The sequence below is a fragment of the Astyanax mexicanus genome, chromosome 2 (genome assembly GCF_023375975.1).
Source record: "Astyanax mexicanus isolate ESR-SI-001 chromosome 2, AstMex3_surface, whole genome shotgun sequence".
NCBI classification, from domain to species: domain Eukaryota; kingdom Metazoa; phylum Chordata; class Actinopteri; order Characiformes; family Acestrorhamphidae; genus Astyanax; species Astyanax mexicanus.
Genome location: NC_064409.1, coordinates 72,295,393 through 72,316,632, shown reverse-complemented (window position 1 = coordinate 72,316,632; position 21,240 = coordinate 72,295,393). Strand labels below are relative to the sequence as shown.

Sequence of the window (21,240 nt, the reverse complement as noted above, 5' to 3'; positions counted from 1 at the left end):
GTAAAGTAATCTATATAAATAACTACACATTACATGACTAGGTGATGATGTGTGTGTGTGTGCATCAACATCTTATACGTAGACGCTGCATAACCTGCCTCCTGGCGTGTCAGCATGGCTGCCATATTGGCGGAGGCAACTCTGCGCTCCCAGTGCATTAATTTACACTGAGGAAGGTGATTAATACACCCATAATAATCACAACTCTACCAATTTTTACCCGATTTACACGGTTTTGTTTGTTACAAACAGCAGAGATGGAGTAATGATTCAGGACGCTGTTATACATTAGAAATACCTGCTTTCATGCTGAAATACTTTGTTTTATGCTTTTTAACAAAGACAGACATATTGAATGGCACTTTAATAAGTGTATAAATTAATGAATTTTATGTAGGAGTTATTTATGTATCTTTACAATTTGTTTATTTTGACACTTTCCACTTACAGTGGTGTGAAAAAGTGTCTGCCCGCTTCCTGATTTCCTGATTTTTTGCATGTTTGTCGCACTTAAATGTTTCGGAACATCAAACCAATTTAACTGTTAGTCAAAGACAACACAGGTAAACACAAAATGATATTTTCAAATGAAGGTTTTTATTATTAAGGAAGAAAAAAAATCCAAACCTACATGGCCCTGTGTGAAAAAGTGATTGCCCCCTTGTTAAAACATACCGTCACTGTGGTTTCTGACACATGAGTACACTGTCTCTAGCCACACCCAGGCCTAAAAATTGCCACGCCTGTTCTCAATCAAGACATCACTTACATAGGACCTGCCTGACAAAGTAAAGTCCACCAAAAGATCCTTAAAAGCTACACATCATGCCGAGATCCAAAGAAATTCAGGAACAATTGAGAAAGAAGGTAATTGAGATCTATCAGTCTGGAATGGGTTATAGAGCCATTTCCAAAGCTTTAGGAATCCAGCGAACCACAGTCAGAGCCATTGTCCACAAATGGCAAAGACATGGATCAGTGGAGAACCTTCCCAAGAGTGGCCAGACGCCCAAAATTACCGCAAGAGTGCAGCGACAACTCATCCAAGAGGTCACAAAAGACCCCACAACAACATCCAACAAGAACTGCAGCCCTCACTTGCCTCAGTTAAGGTCAGTGTTCATGCCTCCGCCATCAGAAAGAGACTGAGCAAAAATGGACGAAAAACCACTGCTGAGCAAAAAAAAACATTAAAGCTCGTCTCAATTTTTCCAGAACACATCTTGATTATCCCCAAGACTTTTGGGAAAACGTTCTGTGGACCGATGAGACAAAGGTGTGTGTCCAAGTACATGTGGCGTAAAAGAAACACTGCATTCCAGAAAAAGAACATTATAGCAACAGAAAAATATGGTGGCGGTAGTGTGATGCTCTGGGGACTTGCTGTGATAAATGGAACTATGAATTCTGCTGTCTACCAAAAGATCCTGAAGGAGAATATCGACCTGAAATAAATCTGAAATAAATGATAGTATTAATCACAAATAGGTCTTACCACAGGTCCCCTTATGTAGTGGCATTACATAATCCCCCCCCCCCCCCCCCCCCCCCAGCTGGAGGCTACCGGGGAATAGCACCAAAGTATCGCTTCAAATTTGCCACATTTACAACGTCCTGTTGATCCCCAGGACGCAATCCCATGACTGCATAATTCACTGGACCAAGCTTCTTCTCCACTTTGACAGGCCCCATCCACTTAGGAGCTAATTTAGCAGAGAAATTTTCAGAAGCTTTAGAGATATGATGGGCACGCACCCAGACCAAATCTCCCTCTTGAAAGTGCACATCTTTCCTTCGGGTATTATAATACCTGGCTTGTCTGAGGTGTGCCGCATGAGCTGAGCATCTCACCTTCTCGTTGAGCTGGTGTTGTCTCTCAACAAGGGAATATGAGGGATGGTTTGGCATCACAGCCTGATGGTAAATAAATCTCTCCAAAGGACCCTTCAGGGTTCTACCTAGTGCCAGCTCATCAGGAGTGTTCTTTGTGGTTTCATGTCTGGCATTGTTAATGGCGAACCTGAATTCACACAGCCACCTATCCCAGTCTTGGTGGTTTTCCTTCACATATGAGGCCATCATTGTCTTCAAAACTTTGTTGACCCGTTCTGTAAGATTGGTCTGAGGATGGTAACTAGTTGTAAGTTTCTGGGTTACTCCCCAGATTTTACACAGGTCTGACATCAGTTGGCTAAGAAATTGAGGACCCCGATCAGATAAGACATATTTTGGCACACCCCACCTGGTGAAGATCTCTTCTCTCAGGATTCTGCAGAGACGATGCCCTCTGCTGTCACGTAAAGGGTACAGTTCAATCCACTTGGTAAAGTAGTCCACAATCACAAACAGGTAGACGTTGCCCTTCTTACTCTTTGGAAATGGACCCATGAGATCCATTCCAAGCATATAGCCCGGCTCTTTGATCTCAGTGCTCTGAAGGTACCCAGAGGGTTTGGTATTTGAGGGCTTTTAAAAAATGCTGACACAGCATTAAAACTACAGGATATTTTTGATACCCTATGTTACCCTCTTAGATAATGCTACCAACATTAAAAAAGTAGGATCTTTTGATAGTCTAAAAACCATTTCAGTGTTAAGTAGTAATATTGAGCTACATTCTTTAACTGTATACCAGCAAGTTATACTTACATATGGAGAGGAATTAGTACCAAATTGAAAAGCAGTCACTACACTACAGTCCCTTTTCACAGTAAAAAGCAAAGTGACAGTATACATGGATTTACATTTTAAAAGCAAATTGCTGTTTTTGTTTAATTCAATACATGAGACTTTATAATGCAATCAGTTCAACTGTTTTTTTTTCATTGTTAGCCCCCCAAGGATGCATCGTTCAGTGGCTGCGACATATACAACATGCATAACATAATTTTTTTTAATGAATATTCATTTCATTATATACATGGATATATTTCAGCAAGTATGTTTAGTGAAATTGTATTTATTTAGAATAATATTGTTGAAAACATACGGGGGCACTGGGAGGAGGGTATTAAACGTCCTGAGGTATGAGCTCTTGATGCTTAAAAAGTAGTAAAAACATGCAATGGAAACTGACAGGTTAAATCTCTGAGACAACTTTTCGTATCCTTCCCCTGAACAACTATGTTGAACAATCTTTGTTTTTAGATCATTTGAGAGTTGTTTTGATGAGTCCATGATGCCACACAGAGGAGATTCAAATAGGAGAACAACTTGCAATCGGCCACCTTAAATACCTTTTCTCATGACTGGATAAACCTGGCTATGAAGTTCAAAGCTCAGTGATGTTAACAAACCAATTTTGTGCTTCAGTAAGTTAGTAAAAAGTAGTGAAATTATATAATTATTATATTTTTTAAAAATGGCGCCCTCTTTTGGATGCTCCATGCTGCTGACATAAGGACAGCTTATTAGCTGTAATATATGGCAATATCCAATAATTTAGGGGTATTTAAGCAGGTTTAATGTGGTGTCTTGCTGCACTCTAGTGGTCATTTGGTGAAACTACTCCAGGTTCTTAATAAAAAAAAATACTGAAAAGTACTGACTACAAAATGTTACATATCAAATTTTCCTTTGGTGTACCATTATTACATGGGCCATATATGATAATTGCCAAGGTTGAGCTTGATAGCTTGTATATAGTTCAGGAGAAACAGTAATCTAATATTGGCTCCGCCCCCTCTGGTGTGTGTCTACATGAACTGACAGGGTATCTGAGAATCATGTTATGATCAAAGGTCTGAAGTGGCATGGATGTCAGGTTAAGCATTCAAAAGTTACAGGTCTAATTTGCATATTGTGGCCATATTGTTTACAAATTTAAAAATTTATTAAATAATTATTGATCTTATGTTCTTATGCTGAGCTGTTTCACACCAAACATGTCATGATTGTCAATGAGTTCTCAAACATAGGTTTAGCATATTATGCACAATTTACAAAAAACCTAAGTTGGTGGAGCATAAACAAGAATGACCAAGGTGGCTGACCAGCATTATCAAGAAGGATAAAGATGTTCAACCAGCAAGATCAGCATGATTAACTTTGCCATAGTGTTCAGCAGGGCTTTTTCATAACAAACAAACTGCTACAGAGTTCATTTGGGACCAGAACAAGACCATTTTGTCTCAAAGGTCTTGGTGTGGTTGTTGTGATTACTGTATTTCACACACACTGCACCAGGCATAAAAATTAACCAGAATCCAAATTAACCAGACCAAAAAGTGCAGGCAGGATTGAGGGCTTTTACCAGTCAAGCACCAGATATGAAGAGCAAAAGGGATCTTATTGTCAAGGTTCTCTCCAGTTTGCCAGTGACTGTGCTGAAGTAGATACCCTCTCCTCTGGGGGAAAGTGTGCAGCCCTTCTCTCTTACCAGAGCTGAAACTTCTCACAATCTGCATTATCAAGACATTTACACAACATACTTCAACAATGGGTAAAATGCATGAATTGCAAATATTTATTTGAGAACAGAAAAGATTAAAAACTAAAAACTAATAAAATGACTAAAAAAATGATCTTGGTTGGATGGAAGGAGGATGACAAAATTAAAATATGATCGTGCACTCGTGGTCTTCACGTTCCAAATCTATAAAAAAATTAAATGCAAAATATTAAAAAATTTCATGCATTACATTATGTTACTCATTTCTTATTTCCAGTTAAAATATGTACTGATTTACAACTTTGCATTATAGTCTTGTTATCGGAATTAACCAGACAAATCACTCCACCAACTAACAACGGCCATGCACCACCACCCACAGAATCGAGAAAAAGCCATCAGTCTGTCAATCCTTTCCGTGTCCGGGCCGGGTGAGGTTCCCCGTGTTGAGTCAAATTAAGCCGCAGGCTCCACTCCTGGTGGTGCCCTTCCGTCAATTCCTTTAAGTTTCAGTTTTGCAACCATACTCCCCCCGGAACCCAAAGACTCTGGTTTCCCCACACGCTGCCCGGCGGGTCATGGGAATAACGCCGCCAGCCCACTCCCGAAGTCCAACTACAAGCTTTTTAACTGCAGCAAATTTAATATACGCTATTGGAGCTGGAATTACCGCGGCTGCTGGCACCAGACTTGCCCTCCAATGGGTCCTCACCCATGTGTTTAGGATCATTCCGATTACAGGGCCTCGAAAGAGACCTGCATCGTTATTTTTCGTCACTACCTCACCGTGTCGGTAATGGGTAATTTGCGCGCCTGCTGCCTTCCTTGGATGTGGTAGCCATTTCTCAGGCTTGTATTGTATTGTATTGTCAATACAAACCATTATAAAAGATTAGTTTGATCTATTCTTAGTGAAGTGAATTGTGTTTATACGCTTCTCCTACAATATTTAAAAATATATGGTTTTAATGGTTGTTAGTGCAACGCCATTTGTAAAATACCATACCTTCTCCATTTCGTGAAGCCATAAGCATGGATGATGTGGTGGCCATCAGGAACTCTGAACACACAAATACCATTGTTTCAAAACGTAAACTCGTACATTAAACCATTTATAAACAGTAGGGAAGGGCAATTTACTATTACTCCAGTGCTGTAAATATAAATATTTGCTATAAGCTCCCCCTCATGGACAGCTGCACACATGCATTTATAGGCAGGCTGCATCTGAATGGTGTGGCACAGTAATATTAGAAGATTTTACTCAAAATGTCGCCAAAGCTTACACATTTTCATTGAGTTACGTAGTGCAGTAGCAGTATTTCTGCGTTTCAGTAATATGAACATTGTTGTTTTATTCTACAAACTACAGACAACATTTTCCTCAAATTCCAAATAAAAATATTGTCATTTAGAGCATTTATTTGCAGAGCTTTCAGACTTCATATTGATCAGACCTTAAAATGTGGTTCAGAAATCAATTTTTGGTGGAATAACCCTGGTTTTTAATCACAGTTTTCATGCATCTTGGCATGTTCTCCTTCACCAGTCTTTAGTATAACTTCTTCAAGATAACTTTATCTTCAAGAGCCTGAGCCCTGGCTATCAGACTGGTGATATTATCCTCTGCAGCAGATACCCGGACCTCCGCCTCACCGACCCGCTCGGCACATTCATTAACATCTCTTTTCACATTCTCTATTGCTGACAGAATACCGTCTAATTTGGAGGAGAAATCAGACTTTAAGCTTGCGATTGCAGCCAATATTGCGTCTGAGCCAATTTCAACCGTCTTTTCCTTCTCATTCGACTCACAATTATCCTCCTCCATTACCTGGTCTGTTCCCGTGTTAGCCCCGCCATTGTCACCGCTAGCTTTAGCGCTCACCTTAGAAGTGAAGTCAGATAACTTCGACTGGGTCGGCTTACTAGTCATTTTACTTGACTTCCTTTGTGAAAGAGGCATCATTGCTGACTTAAGATGTTGTTCAGTGTCTCATATAACGAGTATTTTCCAGGATTTTACAGAAAGGTAGCGGAGCCGAGGCGAGCACGTCATTACCGGAACCTTGCATGATGTTGATTTAACCAGTCAACCAGTGCAAAAGCTACATGCACAATTCTGAACATACACATACACAATTCTGTTTTTTAAATTAATCAGGTTGTACTTTAGATTCTCTATTAATTTTGTGCATGTTATGTCCTGTTAACTACAAACATGGGTGCATTCTTAATAAAATACTGTTTAAAGGCTTTATATGTAAATAACAAATACTAAATATTAGCAGTAAAATTGTGTACCAATAATGTCTTAATTGTCTTAATACCTTAATTTTGCCTCCTGTGGCCAGCACCTCTGCATCACATGCACGTCGTCCATCATCATGCAGCTATCCTGCGCCTGGCAATCCTGCGGAACAGATATTCTGCAGTTAGGAAGGAATTTACAACCAGTACCAGACTCTGCCTGTTGAAGACGACTCTGACTACAGACGTGCACTTGGAGCCAAGGCGACGCTTCAGGGGCTGCAAAGCCGGAGCTAAACTAAAGGCTAAACAATGGGAGAACAGCTGGAAATACAAGCCTTGTATACTGACAGTGGTGATGGGGAACGTGAACTCGCTGGTGAACAAGACGTACGAGCTCGCAGCATTAGTGAGGAATTGTCTGCAGGAGCTAAGCAAAGAAATCCCCCCTCCCCCCCTCCGAAAAACGGGTGAATTTTGAATTATCTTTCTGCCTACGTAGGCAGAAACTCACAGACCAGCCCACCTTGGCTCGAGAAACTCCCAGAGGCGGAGCTGAAGCGACGCAACATCACCGCTCATCAGTTAGGAGGTGGGAGGCAGTGAGCGGCAGAGCGGCGGAGGGGCGTCGCAGTGCTCCTAGCCAATCAGAGGAGAGATATCTGCATGCTGTTTGCATGTATGAATATTCATTAGCAAAGCTGGAATCCGGTCATTTTGGACACACCCCTAAAACAGTCCATTAAAAAAGAGCTATACAGAGACACCTGAGCACTTTTTTTTTACAAAAACGAACACGAAGGCTCTATAAACATAATGCACACAACAATTATTACTACAGTCCACACACTGCTTTCAATAAGCAAACGTTTAATACTACAACATTACCACATACACTACAACACATTTAACAGACAATTGTGAGTGTACATTTTGTACAGTCAGTGTTGATTTAACATTGGGTAATTTGCTGTAAAACATATCTAAAGTTAGGTTAAATAAACAGTTAAGTTACTTACTCAAATCCTCGAACTGCTGCATTTCTTTTTCCGGTGAAGAGGGCCTCATTGGCCACCCTCCACCGGATCAGCTCCCTGGTGTCCTCATCACTCCCTGCAATATAAAACTTTAGCTTTAAATGGAATGGCAAATGTGACAATATTGTAGCAGGGTTACAACAATAATAAATATTTAGCATCAATTACCTCAAAGCAAGATTTATTTCTTTTAAAAGTATAGTTTTGGCTTATTACTAGCTACTAAGGTGAACCACCAACTTCATCACAATTGTATGACAGCTAAGCTAGGCAGCCAAGATGTAAACTAAAATGAAAATGCTAAAATAGCCAGCTAGATTAGCCATTCAACTTTATTTAACATTACGTTATATAGCTAACTACCTAACTAGTTAAACAACGTAACCTGCAAACCACTTACAAGTACATTTGTAGCCAAATTAACTCAGCAATACTTTAAATTACAGAAAGACAGTTCAGGAAACTAGCTAACCTAGATACTTCAGAATGAGCCATTAAGCCACGTTGAACGGTGTGCTAGCGAGATTAATAGAGGTACTAAAACACAAAATTCAAAACTACATTCAGAAGAGAACAAACAAATCTAGTTAGCGTTAGCTAGCTAACACCAGCTGTAGCTAATCCCGCACGTTTAGCCCACACAACCGCTCAACTTACTCGACTCTGTGATCCTAGGTAACTGAAATAGCGCTACATTTCTTTACTAACAATACAACATTAAGCTAGCTAGGTTAGCTTGGCTGGCTAACTAGTTAGCGAGCGAGCTAGCATGACTATCTTAGCGCGTACTGACGGTAGCCTTAAACACTTGCAAGTTAGCGTTAGCGAAGTTAATAAATTAAAAATCAAATAAAATATGCGTATCATTCTTCACAAAATTACTCATAACGTTACTTTGGGTACTTAAGTGGTGATATTTTCTATTATTCCGATTACATTCTACTTAAACTTGTAAAGACCCGCGTCACCGCTGTCCGCCATCTTCAACCTCTGCTTCGCTTCCGCCGCCCCCCTTGGAACTCTGGGAAATATGAGCGGGTGAAGTGTGCAGGGCTTGCATACTTCAAAATCTGTCCCGGTGCAGTATGTCATCCAGGAACTTTTCGCGTACCTAAACTCGCATACTGCGCATTCGGACACACTACCCCATCTCGCATACTGCTTTTGCATACTGTTTAGTATGGAAGTATGCGATTTCGGACGCAGTCAGACACTAAAACGCCGCTTTTTACGCTGTTGCACTGAGACGGCGCGCCAAAAGGGTCGAAAAACGCCGTGGGAAACGGCGTCTTCTGTGCTTTTAGCGGCGTTTTTAACGGCGTCGTGAAATCATACGGCGTATATTACGGCGTCTTGAAATCATACGGCGTATATTACGGCGTAAAACCCACACAGAACGGCGTATTTTACGCCGTTCTTTTCGATAAAAGGCGTCTGGTCCAGGCGTTTTTTGGGCCTTTTGGCGTTTCATAGTATACGGCTCGAGAGCGCGTTTGTGCGCAGACCTCTCTCACCATGGCTCCGGCGAATGTCATAATAAAAGTCTTCCGTGATTATTATTACTATTATTCTATTACATCAAATTTAATGTTATATAGAATGTACTATCACATTATATTATATTATATTATATAAAAGTCTACAGGGAGACCTCATTCAACACAGCTCAATTTCTCTGCCGAATGCCAGAAAAAAAGTCCTCCGTGATTAAAAAGCTCATGGATGTCAATAAATATATTATTCAACAATTAATGGTTATTTATATTTCTTAAATGTCAATATAATAAAATACGTGTAGTGTGTATGTATTTATAATATTATTGGCTATGAATAAACAACTGCCTTTATTATTTAGATCTTTACTATTTTATAATTTGAAAAAATCGCTACTAAGCAACAGACAGACGCAGAAACGGAGCGGACAGTGAGCCATCATGGTTGCCAGATTGTTAGTGTAATTCAGATAAAACCAATTCACTGGGTAAAAAACGTGTTTTAAATCCGCCAAAATCCTGAGAAAACCACCCAAACAGCTGATGTTCGTCATATTAACAATATTACAGGGTTTATTCCAACATGACCTTAACTAAAATACCTTCAATATGTGACGAATCACTGATTACAAAAAAAATATCTTTAAATTAGTTTATCTGCATGCTTGTATTATGTGTTTTTTGCCTTGTATCACAGGACACACGAACCAAAAAAGTAAATACAGTACATAAACATAACCTTGCAGCGTTTCCTACAGACAATTTCAGACACAACTCGACATTTGGCATGAAACCACCCAATCTGGCAACACTGCGAGCCGGTGTACGCTGTTAATTTCAGTTTTTCTTCATGTAGTTCAATAATATTAATATTTTGATCAGCGCAAATATAACAGGCATATAAATTACTTCATGATCAGCTCAGAGCTTCACTATCTTTAATTCAGAGCTCAGTTGCTTTATGGAGTTTTAAACGCGGCTAAACCCCTCTCTCATCTGTGTGTGTTTATGCGATCAGTGCTGGCGCATGATAATGATGAGTTAGTGTCCGAATTCACTCCTGTTTTACCACTAGTTAGTGAACTACATAGTGTCTCCCTAAATAGCGCAACACTTATGAGGGAGTATTAAGCCATTTTGGTCATAGCCATAGTTTTATTAAGCTCATTAGCACCACCTACCTACATTGCTGCACGTACCTGAGAAAGAGATCGATTCCCTTTTTCATCATGCCAAAAATGAAGACTACAAATCGAATTTTTTTGGCAGCACTTATAAGTCTGTCGGCAATTGCATTGCCGACACTTGCTGCTCTTCCTAATACGTCTGATACCATTTGTATGCTCTCCATTTCTAAAATCCGTTAACATTATGACATTTAAAAATAAACAAGACGGACTTCCGGTTCTGACACCGCATGGAGCGGACGTGAGTTAGAGTTCCCTCCGGCCTATAATCCAGTCTGCGTCCCCGCCGTCTCCTGAGGCAGTAGCCCCACCTGGAGCTAGTGCTGCTCTGCTTGTCCAGGACATCGCGGCGCTGAAGTCTGAACTGATTCCAAGACTGCCCGTGTGCAACAGGGGCTTCACAGTGCATGTGCACTGTCATGCCCCGGAAATGCACTCTCAAGCGCCAAACCTTCCGTGGCCAATGAAATTAGGTGTGGGCGTGGTAAATTCCGTGGCCAATGAAATTTAGTCTAGATGGAAACAGGGGTCCACGAGCACATAGTGGATTTTTTTTTTCGCCACCTGTTTTTTTCTTAATCTTTGGAGTGTCTATTTTAAGATTCTGACAGGCAACAGGATGAAATAATTTCCCATGACATTTATGCATCTATGCTGATTCTGAACCGGAAAAAAATATGAAGAAAATGGCATAGCTCCTTGAGTTAACAACCTATACAGACAAATGAGCCACTTTTCCATACAATTCTGGGCCAAGGAATTTAACGAAATGGTTATTAAGTTTTTTACAAATTTGGGACAAAAATATAAAACAAATAGCAAAAAAATGTAAATTTGCCTGTATGTTTTCACATTATACTAAAATCCTGTGCATTAAATAAAAACATCTTGGGGTTTTTCTTAATCTTTGAAGTCTACTTTAAGATTATGACAAGTCACAGGACAAAAAATGTCCTGTGGGGCTTATTTTTAACCCTTTACTACACCTATCCCAAATCCGAACCTAAAAAAATATGAAGAAACTGGCATAGCTCCTTCAGTTAAAAACCTATACAGTCAAATGAGCACACTTTTCCATACAATTCTGGGCCAAGGAATTCCATAGAATGGTTGTTTTTAAGTTTTTTTTTTAACATTTTGACTCAATTCTTGGAAAAAGTGGATCTCTGAAGCCTGAACCCTTAACAAAATGTACAATTTTTAGCACATGCACTGCCCAGCCCCGGAAATGCACTCTCAAGCTCTTTTTTTTTTACACTTTTACGCTTCTGAAGATTTATAAAAGAGTTTTTTAAATCCATAGTGTGTTTTGCGATTTTACAAATGGCAACAGACATGACAACAGCTAGCAAGTGTAAATGATGAGTGTAGTTTGTGCGCATTGTATCTTTTAATAAGCAAATAAGAGATCAATACATCCAGAGAGCAGTAGAGCTATTAATATTAATTAAGCAATATGTTAAGCAATATGTTCTTGCATTTGCCATTAGGTTTTATTTGTTCATACGTCGCTAGTCGATCTGACGTCATGTTAACAGAGCTAGATGTTTTCTGGGTCGTTTCTTGAATATTTGTCATTTCCGGTATTATGTGCCTTATAGTTTTTGTGCGTGCGTATCCTTGTATACTTGAGATGGTTGATGATCCCCAATTCAGTGGAGAACATGGTCTTTGAGTTAAATTTGGGGAAGGGGATAAATTGTTCATGAGATTTTTGAGATTTTCTTTTTTTGTTGCTGGCATTGTATTGTTTTTCATTTTTTTTCACGTTGCCCTACTAATTTAAATGGTCAATTATACACAACGTAACTTCAATTGTGGACCTAATTTAAAATTTGGCAGTTGGAATGTTAATGGTTTGAACAATATGGTTAAGCATCTAAAGGTGAATGCCCATTTGAAGCGTTTGAATTTAGACATAGCTTTTCTACAAGAAACCCATCTTATCAGGGACGACCACTCCAAGTTGAATTTTCCCGTGGGTCGGAAAAAAAATTTCACTCTACATTTCCTTCCAAATCTAGATGTGTTGCAATTTTAATTAAAAAAGGAATTCAGTTTATCCCCGATTTTGTTTGACCTTGTTTGACATGAAAGTGTTGTTGGTAAACATCTATGCCCCTAATTTTGATAATCCTAATTTTATGCAGAATCTTTTTCGTTCAATTCCTTCCTTAAATACCCATCTTTTAATTATGGGTGGAGATATTAACTGTACTATTGATCCAGGTTTGGATCACTCAAATCCACGTTCTCTCACTCCATCATCAATGTCTAAAGTAATTTCTGAGTTCATCACTGAAAATTCAATTGTCGATTCTTGGAGGTTTTACAATCCGCTAGCTAAGGGGTTTTCTTTCTACTCTCACCCGCATAATAAATTTTCACGTTTAGATTACTTTTTTGTGGACAAGTTATTGCGACTGACTATCATTCAATAGTCATTTCTGATCATGCACCTCATACTATAAATATACAGTGTACTAACCGACACACTTTCCCCTCTATTTGGAGATTCAACTCACTTTTACTGTCAAACAATGAATTCAATACATTTATTTGTGCTTCAATAGATGACTTCATTACTAATAATAAAAAAGACTCCACTTCCTGCTTCTGTGCCGTTCAGACGCTTCTCTGCTTAGCTCTGCTATCTTTCATACTTTTCTTTATTTTTAGACATTTTCGAGCTACAGTGTCTGAGCTCATTATTTAGATTAGCACTAGCACTACCATATTTTGTTTCTTATTTTATTTTTTTTCTAGTTTCTTTTGGACATTTTATAGTAGAGCCATAGGCACAGGAATTAAAAAAGTTCCTGTAGAGTACTAAAGAAGAAATCTACAAGATGCCTCCTTGTGTGGGTTCAGAGCACCTGTGCTGCCAGAACTGCTACAATCTTCTACAAAGAATGACTGTTTTGGAAACAAATTTTCGGTCATTGTTATCAGAGTTTAAGGACTGGCATTTCTGCGCTGTTCGAGGACCATCGGAGTGTGGGAGTGCTGCCAGCGGACAACGGGCGCGGATTTCAACGGAGCAGCGAGCAGTGGAGACGAACAGAACTGGACCAGCAGATCATGTGGACATTCCTAATGTGAGTACAGCTGAAAGATATTGGCAAAACCAGCAATGGGTTCGCATTGGAGCTAAACCCAAACGGCATGCCACATACAGCTCTGTAGTATCCTCCACTCCTGCTAACATATCACATCTGGCTAATGCTAATGCTAAAGCTATTGCTCGGAGATCAGAGCACAGAGCCAGAGGAAATCAGTTCCAGTCACTTAGTTTGCAAAACAGATTTGAGCCACTGCAAGACCTTAATGACTTTCCTAATACCAGCCAGTATGATACAGAAAGAACCAGAAGATTCAGCCATTCAAAACACCCCAGTAGAGCCACAGGGCTCCAGGCTGGGGCCACAGCAGACACCCTTGTTTTGGGGGATGACTCTGTTCATGGCATGAATAATCAGAAACTTATCGTTCGATGTGAGCCAAACATCACCGTTTCTGAACTGAATGAGAAGCTTCCAGCACTACTGGCTGAATACAGAACAGTGAAACGGATTATTGTTCATGTTGGAAAGAACGATACAAGGAAAGAGGAGTCTGAGGTGTTAAAAAGGGACTTTAATGATCTTTTTACCACACTGCGCAAATTCAACATTCAGACATTCATCAGTGGTCCTCTACCTGCAAGGGGCTGCAATATGTTCTCTAGGCTGTTAGCATTAAACATATGGCTTCAGAAAACCTGTAGGTCAAACGGACTGAACTTCATTGACAATTTCAATCTGTTTTTTGGGAAGAGAGAGTTTTTCAGGAGAGATGGACTGCACACCAACAAGAGGGGAGTCAAATTCCTGTCAGAGAACTTCATTTTTTCTCTCTGCAACTTCTCTGTTCCCACTGGTGAAGACACGTCAGCTTTAACACCAAAAGACACTGTCTGCACTACAGAGACACAACATCCTCTCCCCACAGAGACTGCGGAGTTATCGGATGGGAGCCATGTTCTGCTGTATCAGCTGCCGGAAACACCGCAACTGCATGAACACTCCACACCATCCTCCATCTCCACCTCATCATTATCATCCTCCATCTCCACCTCATCATCACCCCACCTGAACTTCCCAGCAACCATGGAGAAGCTGGTATCTGCAGGGACAAGGCTGACGCTTTCTTTGTCAGCGAGTCCTCAGGTACAGCGGAAAATCAGCACAACTTCTCCTCCACAGTCACCTACTGCCTCACGGACCCAGCAACCCCCATTCTCACCACCACTACACTCCCCAATCAAGGAGTTAGTAAAGGGGACCAAAATGAAGCCCAGTGAACATGAACATGAGAAGGAATTAAACAAACCCCCCCCCCACAACCCAAAAAGAAGAGACAAGCTCCTAAACCACCGGACCGACAGCTCCGCTCTCGACTTCTTCACCAGCAGGAGCCCCTCCCACCTCCCTCCACCATAAGGGAAGAGGCCGCCACAAGTAATCCAGCAAACTGATATCTTTTGGGTCCGTGCTGCTACAACGGTGAAGTCAGCAGTACATGTTTTCAAATAAGTACGGACCCTGTGTGCCAGTTATCTCCCCATTCCAGTTCTTATCAGAAGCAGAAAGAACAGGGAGTATAGGTCAGATAATGTGAATATATCCAACTTGCAGTATGTAAATTGTAACCCACAGGCTTTGGAACAAAACGCACAGGTTATTAAGTTAGCTCTACTAAATATCAGATCTCTTACAAACAAGTCCTATCTAATTAATGATTTTATTACAAATTATGGGCTTGATTTTCTGTTTTTAACAGAGACATGGTTAAGTTCTTGTAGTGCTGAAAGTGTATTAATTGAGTCGGCTCCACCAAACTTTAACTTTTTAAATGTCTCACGTACCGGCAAGAAAGGTGGAGGTGTAGCTATGCTGTTTGATGATACTTTCCAATGCAAGCAGTTATCACTTGGTGACTTCACATCTTTTGAATATTTAGGCGCAGTTTTAAAAGGGACACCAAGAATATTACTAGTAAATGCTGATTTTATTGATGATTTTACAGATATGCTGTATTTTATTTCTACTGAATTTGATCATTTTATTGTTGCTGGTGATTTTAACATTCACATTGACAATCCCAATGATAATTATGCCAGAGAACTCTACGATGTATTTGACTCTTTTGAACTCTCTCAGCATGTGACTGGAAGCACACACTGTCATGGTCACACTTTGGATTTGGTTATTTCGAAGGGTCTCAACATATCAGCCTCTATTAAGGATGTTGCACTGTCAGATCACTACTGTGTATTCTTTGAAATGTGGACTTCAATACACAGTGAAACCAGACAGATTAGGTACAAGAAAAGGCAGATAAATGACATGACAGCTGAACTTTTTGTGAGCAAAGTGTGCTCTGCACCATGCAAACCATCAGACTCTGTAGATACTCTGCTGGATAGTTTTAACTCAAAAACTGCTAGAGTTTTAGATGAGATTGCACCAGTTAGAGTTAAAACCATGCCATGCAAGCAGAAAGCTCCATGGAGAAATGATGCTGCAGTTCAGCTCCAAAAGAGAGAATGCAGAAAAGCTGAGCGCAGATGGCGTAAAACCAAGCTTCACATTCACAAAGAAATTTTTAAAGATAGACTGCGTGATTACAATAAAATAATGTGCACATGTAGACAATCCTACTTCTCTAGCATTATTAACAATAATATTAACAATAGCAAAGTTCTTTTCACTGTGGTTGACAGACTAACTAACTCACCTACATACATGACCCCTGAGCTAGTTTCAACTAGAGAGATGTAATGAGTTTGCTAAATTTTTTAATACTAAAATCCACAATATCAGAGAAGCCATCAGTACATCTATATCCTCCAACGAGCCCATGTGCTCTCCAAAACCATGCAAAATCATCATAGTCAGCATGTCCCAGTTTAGCACTATTAATGAAGTTTTAATTGATACAGTGAGTCACCTCAAATCATCCACTTGCAGTCTTGATACATTACCAACCAAGTTTTTAAAGAATGTTTTTTACTCAATATCAGCAGACATTCGTCAAATAGTAAATACCTCACTCATGTCGGGTGTTTTCCCAAATGCATTAAAAACAGCCGTTGTGAAGCCTCTCTTAAAAAAGAAAAATTTAGATACAAACTTATTAAACAATTACAGACCAATCTCTAATCTACCATTCATTGGAAAAATAATTGAAAAAATTGTCTTCAAGCAAGTTATGCACTTTCTGTCCACAAATAACTGTCTAGACCAATTTCAGTCAGGTTTCCGGCCCAATCATAGTACTGAGACTGCGCTAATTAAGGTTATCAATGACATTCGCTTAAACACAGACTCAGGAAAAATGTCTATTCTACTACTGCTTGATCTCAGTGCTGCTTTTGACACCATTGACCACAACATTCTCATAGATAGACTAGAGAACTGCGTTGGACTTTCTGGAACTGTCCTAAAATGGTTCAGTTCATACCTTCAAGGAAGGAAATACTTTGTGGAAATGGAAAATAATGTTTCTGAGACTGTGCCAGTGACCTGTGGTGTACCCCAGGGTTCAATTCTTGGGCCACTCTTATTTAATTTATATATGATTCCTCTGGGTGAAATTTTCTGTCTAAATCAGACCTGGAGAAACTTATCCACGCCTTTATTTCTAGTAGGATTGATTACTGTAATGAACTCCTAACTGGACTCCCAAAAAAGACCATCAAACAGCTTCAGCTGATTCAGAATGCAGCAGCTAGAGTTCTGACTAGAAGTAAAAGAAGGGAGCACATCACCCCCATCCTTAAATCCCTACACTGGATACCAGTCTGTTACAGAATAGAATTTAAGGTACTGTTACTGGTCTATAAATGCCTTAATGGTGCAGGACCAGCATATTTATCTGATGTGCTCCAGCAGTATGAGCCGAGCAGAACTCTCAGATCATCAGGAACTGGTCAGTTAGAGCTGCCTAAAGTAAAAACTAAACACGGAGAGGAAGCTTTTAGCTAGTATGCTGCTCTTAAATGGAACCAGTTAACAGAGAGTGTTAGAAGAGCCCCAACAATAAACACTTTTAAATCCAGACTAAAAACCTACATGTTTGATCAGGCCTTTAGCTCAGCTTAAAACACTGCAGCTCCGCCCACTTTTATTCTGTAACGGCACTTTTATATCATGTTTTATTCATGCTTTATTCTTTTTTTTTAATGATTTTTAATTCCTTGTTGTTCTTTTACATGATTTTAATTTTACTTCTCTTTGTTTTAATCATGTTTGAATCAATCATGCTTTAATCTTATTTTAGTTTTTATTTCCATTTTTACTGTTATTCTTTTACATGTTTTTTTAATTTGAGTTCTCTGTGTATTTTCTAATTTGTAAAGCACTTTGAATGACCGTTGTGCATGAAAGGTGCTATATAAATAAACTTGCCTTGCCTTATATGCAGATGATTTATTGTTATATGTGACCGATCCTATCCGTAGTCTTCCTTCAGTTTTTTCACTTTTAAAGAAATTTGGTCCATACCTGCCATACCTTTTTCACTCTTCTCGCCTTTGCTTAATAAATTTAAATCAGATTTGGAGAGATGGAGATTTCTTCCCCTTTCATTGGTTGGGAGGATAAATGTAATAAAGTTGAATGTTTTACCTAGGTTTCTTTTTTGTCTCAAACAATCCCCCTATATTTACCCAAAAAGTTTTTTAAATCACTTGACCAGCTTATCTCCACATTTATATGGGATGGGAAATCACCCAGAGTGAAGAAGGCTCTTTTACAAAGATTCAAATTCGATGGTGGGCTTGCTTTTCCCTATTTTTTATATTATTATTGGTCAGCTCATATTCATAAGATGCTTTACTGGCTTCACTCTCCTGAACTATTCTGGTGTAAATTGGAGAATTGGACTTGCTTTACTTACTGCCCCGATTCCTGTTAAATGTAAAACACTTACAAATAATCCAATGGTTCTTTCATCTATTCGTATCTGTTCTCAATTTAGGTCCCATTTTAAATTTACATTAGGTTCTACAAAGATGCCCATTTTAAATAATCACTTATTTCTTCCTGGTCTAAAGGATACAGCTTTTAAATTATGGCATGGGAAAGGCATTAGGTCCTTTGTTGACCTTTATGAGGAAGGTTCCTTCTGTAGTTTCACCCAATTATCGGAAACCTTTAGCTTACCTTCCTCACATTTGTTTTGCTATTTTCAAATTAGGCACTGTACATCTTCATTATTTATAAATTTTACCCATATTCCACTGAATCAGACTTGGGAAGATCTGTTGGATTTAGATCCTTTCCAGAGGTCACTTATATCAAAGATATATTCCTACCTCATGGATATAAACATACATTCCCTTACTAAAATCAAACAGACGTGGGAGGCTGAACTGGGTTTCCAATTATCTGAGAAATGTTGGGACAGGCCAGTTAAGGGGGTGCGCTTTGTTGCACCTTGTGCCAGATTACAGTTAATTCGGTTTAAAGTACTCTTTAGAATTCATCATTCTAGATCTCAATTATCTAAATTCTATCCTGGATCAGTTATTGACGAATGTGAGAGGTGCTCCACTTCTCCATGTGATCTAACGCATATGTTTTTTTCGTGTCCCAGTATTCATAAATTTTGGTCAGATTACTCTGAGAAGTTATTGGTGCCAGTGTCGCTATTTTTCCACTCATAGCAATGTTTGGTCTTTCCTCACGGTTGCCTACAGTTTCACAGGCTCAGTCAGAGGTTATTGGTTTTTCATCATTAATAGCAAGACTCTGTATTCTTTTGCTTTGGAGGTCTTCAAAACCTCCCTCAATTTCAATATGGCTTCGTGATATGATTCATTTTCTTAAATTGGAGAAAATTTGACTCACTCTGAGAGGTAACATTTCGACATTTTATAATAAGTGGGATTCCTTTTTGACCTATTTTGAATCACTAAAATCTTTGCCATCAGATTAATCCCCCCCCCCTTTTTTATTTTTTTTTTATTATTATTTCTTTATTTTTAGTTTTTTGTTTGTGTGGGTTAGTGTGAGTAAATTGAGAATATGGGAGAGAGGGTAAGGGTTAAAAGACCAAGAAAAAAATAATAAGTTGAGGTTGTTTCTGTTCAGCGATTTATAATTTGCATTGTGTCTTATGGCAACGCATGTATACATTTTTTTTTATTTAGTCTTTCTTCTGTAAAGAACTCCTTACTACAATTATAATAAAAAAAAATTAAAAAATAAACAAGACTCTGCCACTGGTGTTTCTTAAGTAACTGTATCAGTTTTTTAATTTAAGTTATTTATTTTACTGTAATAATATATATTATGATAATGCGTGTTAGCAAATTATTATTTTATTAAGAAATACACTTAAAACCATTACTGTGCAATACAGTTTTCAGCTTGTCCTTAACTGATACATTCAGTCGTAATAATAATAATAAAAATAATAATATAATTCTTCTTCTTCTTCTTATTATTATTATTATTATTATTACGACTGAATGTATCAGCCCTCTGAGTTTGTGAAGTAAGTCTTTCTTCAGTTAAAATAAAAGCCCCAAGTGCTTCAATTCTCTGCTTCAATGCCTTTTAATAAATCAAAAATAGGGAAAAGCACTCTCCCGGCGGCCGAGAAAGGTTATAACCAAATTTTATGTGATAAAAAAATCAATAAATATTTTACATTTTGTAGTCAGATCATTTATTATTTGTTATTTGCCCACCCTGTTACGTCTGCCCTGTTACAAATAAGTTTTCTGTCTATAATGTAATCAAGATAATACAAATAATTTTATTTGTAAGGGAGGCCAAATCATGCATCCTTAAAAATAAACAAAATACTTATAGAATCCATTTTTATCTAAATATAACAAGTGAAATCATGTACTGCTGAGAATTCAGACACAAATTTCATAAAATATCTGTAAACAATAGATAAAAAAAATACTTCAAAGCTAAAAAGGGACATGCTGGCTCTTCATCATTAATGTGTTGTACATTTACATAAACAGTTATGCATATGTCTGTAACACAGTGGACATACTAGGTCAAAGACTTCATACAAATGTTTAAATAAATGCTACAAATTGTATGCCTGAGCTTCACCAATAAAGTAATAAAATAAAAAGTTATTAAAAAAGAAAATAATAAAAAAATGAATTAGTAAAATATAATAATATTTAATTTTAAAAAGGTTTAAGGTCGAAATGGCACCCAATCTCAGGAATGACCCTGGTACTCATCACCTTACAAAACTATGATTATCATTCATTGTAACTGGTGAATGAACAAAATGTTTTTGTTAAACTACATATTCATGATATTTTCTGTTATAGATAATATATTTATTGTTCCAAAGTAACAGCTTATAAGGTGAAAAATAAGGTTTGTAAATCAGTAATCATTATAACAGTGCTTGTCTGTGAAAGGCTGATAATTTTATATATATTTTTTTTACTATTTTATTATATTTTTACATTCGTATTTTTGCTACATTGTATAACAACACTACTACTACTACTACTACTACTACTACTAATAATAATAATAATAAGAAGAAGAATAATAATAATAATAATAATAATAATATGATAATAATAAGAATAATTTGTTTATTTAAATTGTTTATAACATTTAAAATAAACAACTCAACTAAATGTATCAGTTAAGGACAAGCTGGAAACTCTATTACGCTGATCTACTCCAATTTAGAAATGGGGTCGGGGGGGGTGGCGGCACGTGACCAGGTCGGAGATGGCCGCTTAGTCTTTTCGCTCCGTCCCTACGCTTCTTTTTATTTACTTTTCACCTCGGTTTAATTTCTTTAATACAGTCTCAACATCGATGTAATTATGGCTGATACCCCTG

The 21,240-nt window shown here is 38.3% G+C and overlaps 1 long non-coding RNA gene across 6 annotated transcripts in view; it reads right to left on the bottom strand.

The window, feature by feature from the left end:
• The window catches only part of LOC125799072 (uncharacterized), a 188,020-nt gene that overhangs the window by 148,677 nt on the left and 18,103 nt on the right, over nucleotides 1-21,240 (bottom strand). For 2 of the 6 annotated variants that reach the window (XR_007437910.1, XR_007437905.1), the window contains exon 1: nucleotides 7,660-8,765. The exons of 3 other annotated variants lie outside the window; for them this stretch is intronic. This is a non-coding gene — a long non-coding RNA (uncharacterized LOC125799072). Of the gene's footprint in view, nucleotides 1-6,720; nucleotides 6,804-7,659; nucleotides 8,766-21,240 lie in introns of those variants that run through there. One more of the 6 variants, XR_007437901.1, reaches the window with a different exon arrangement.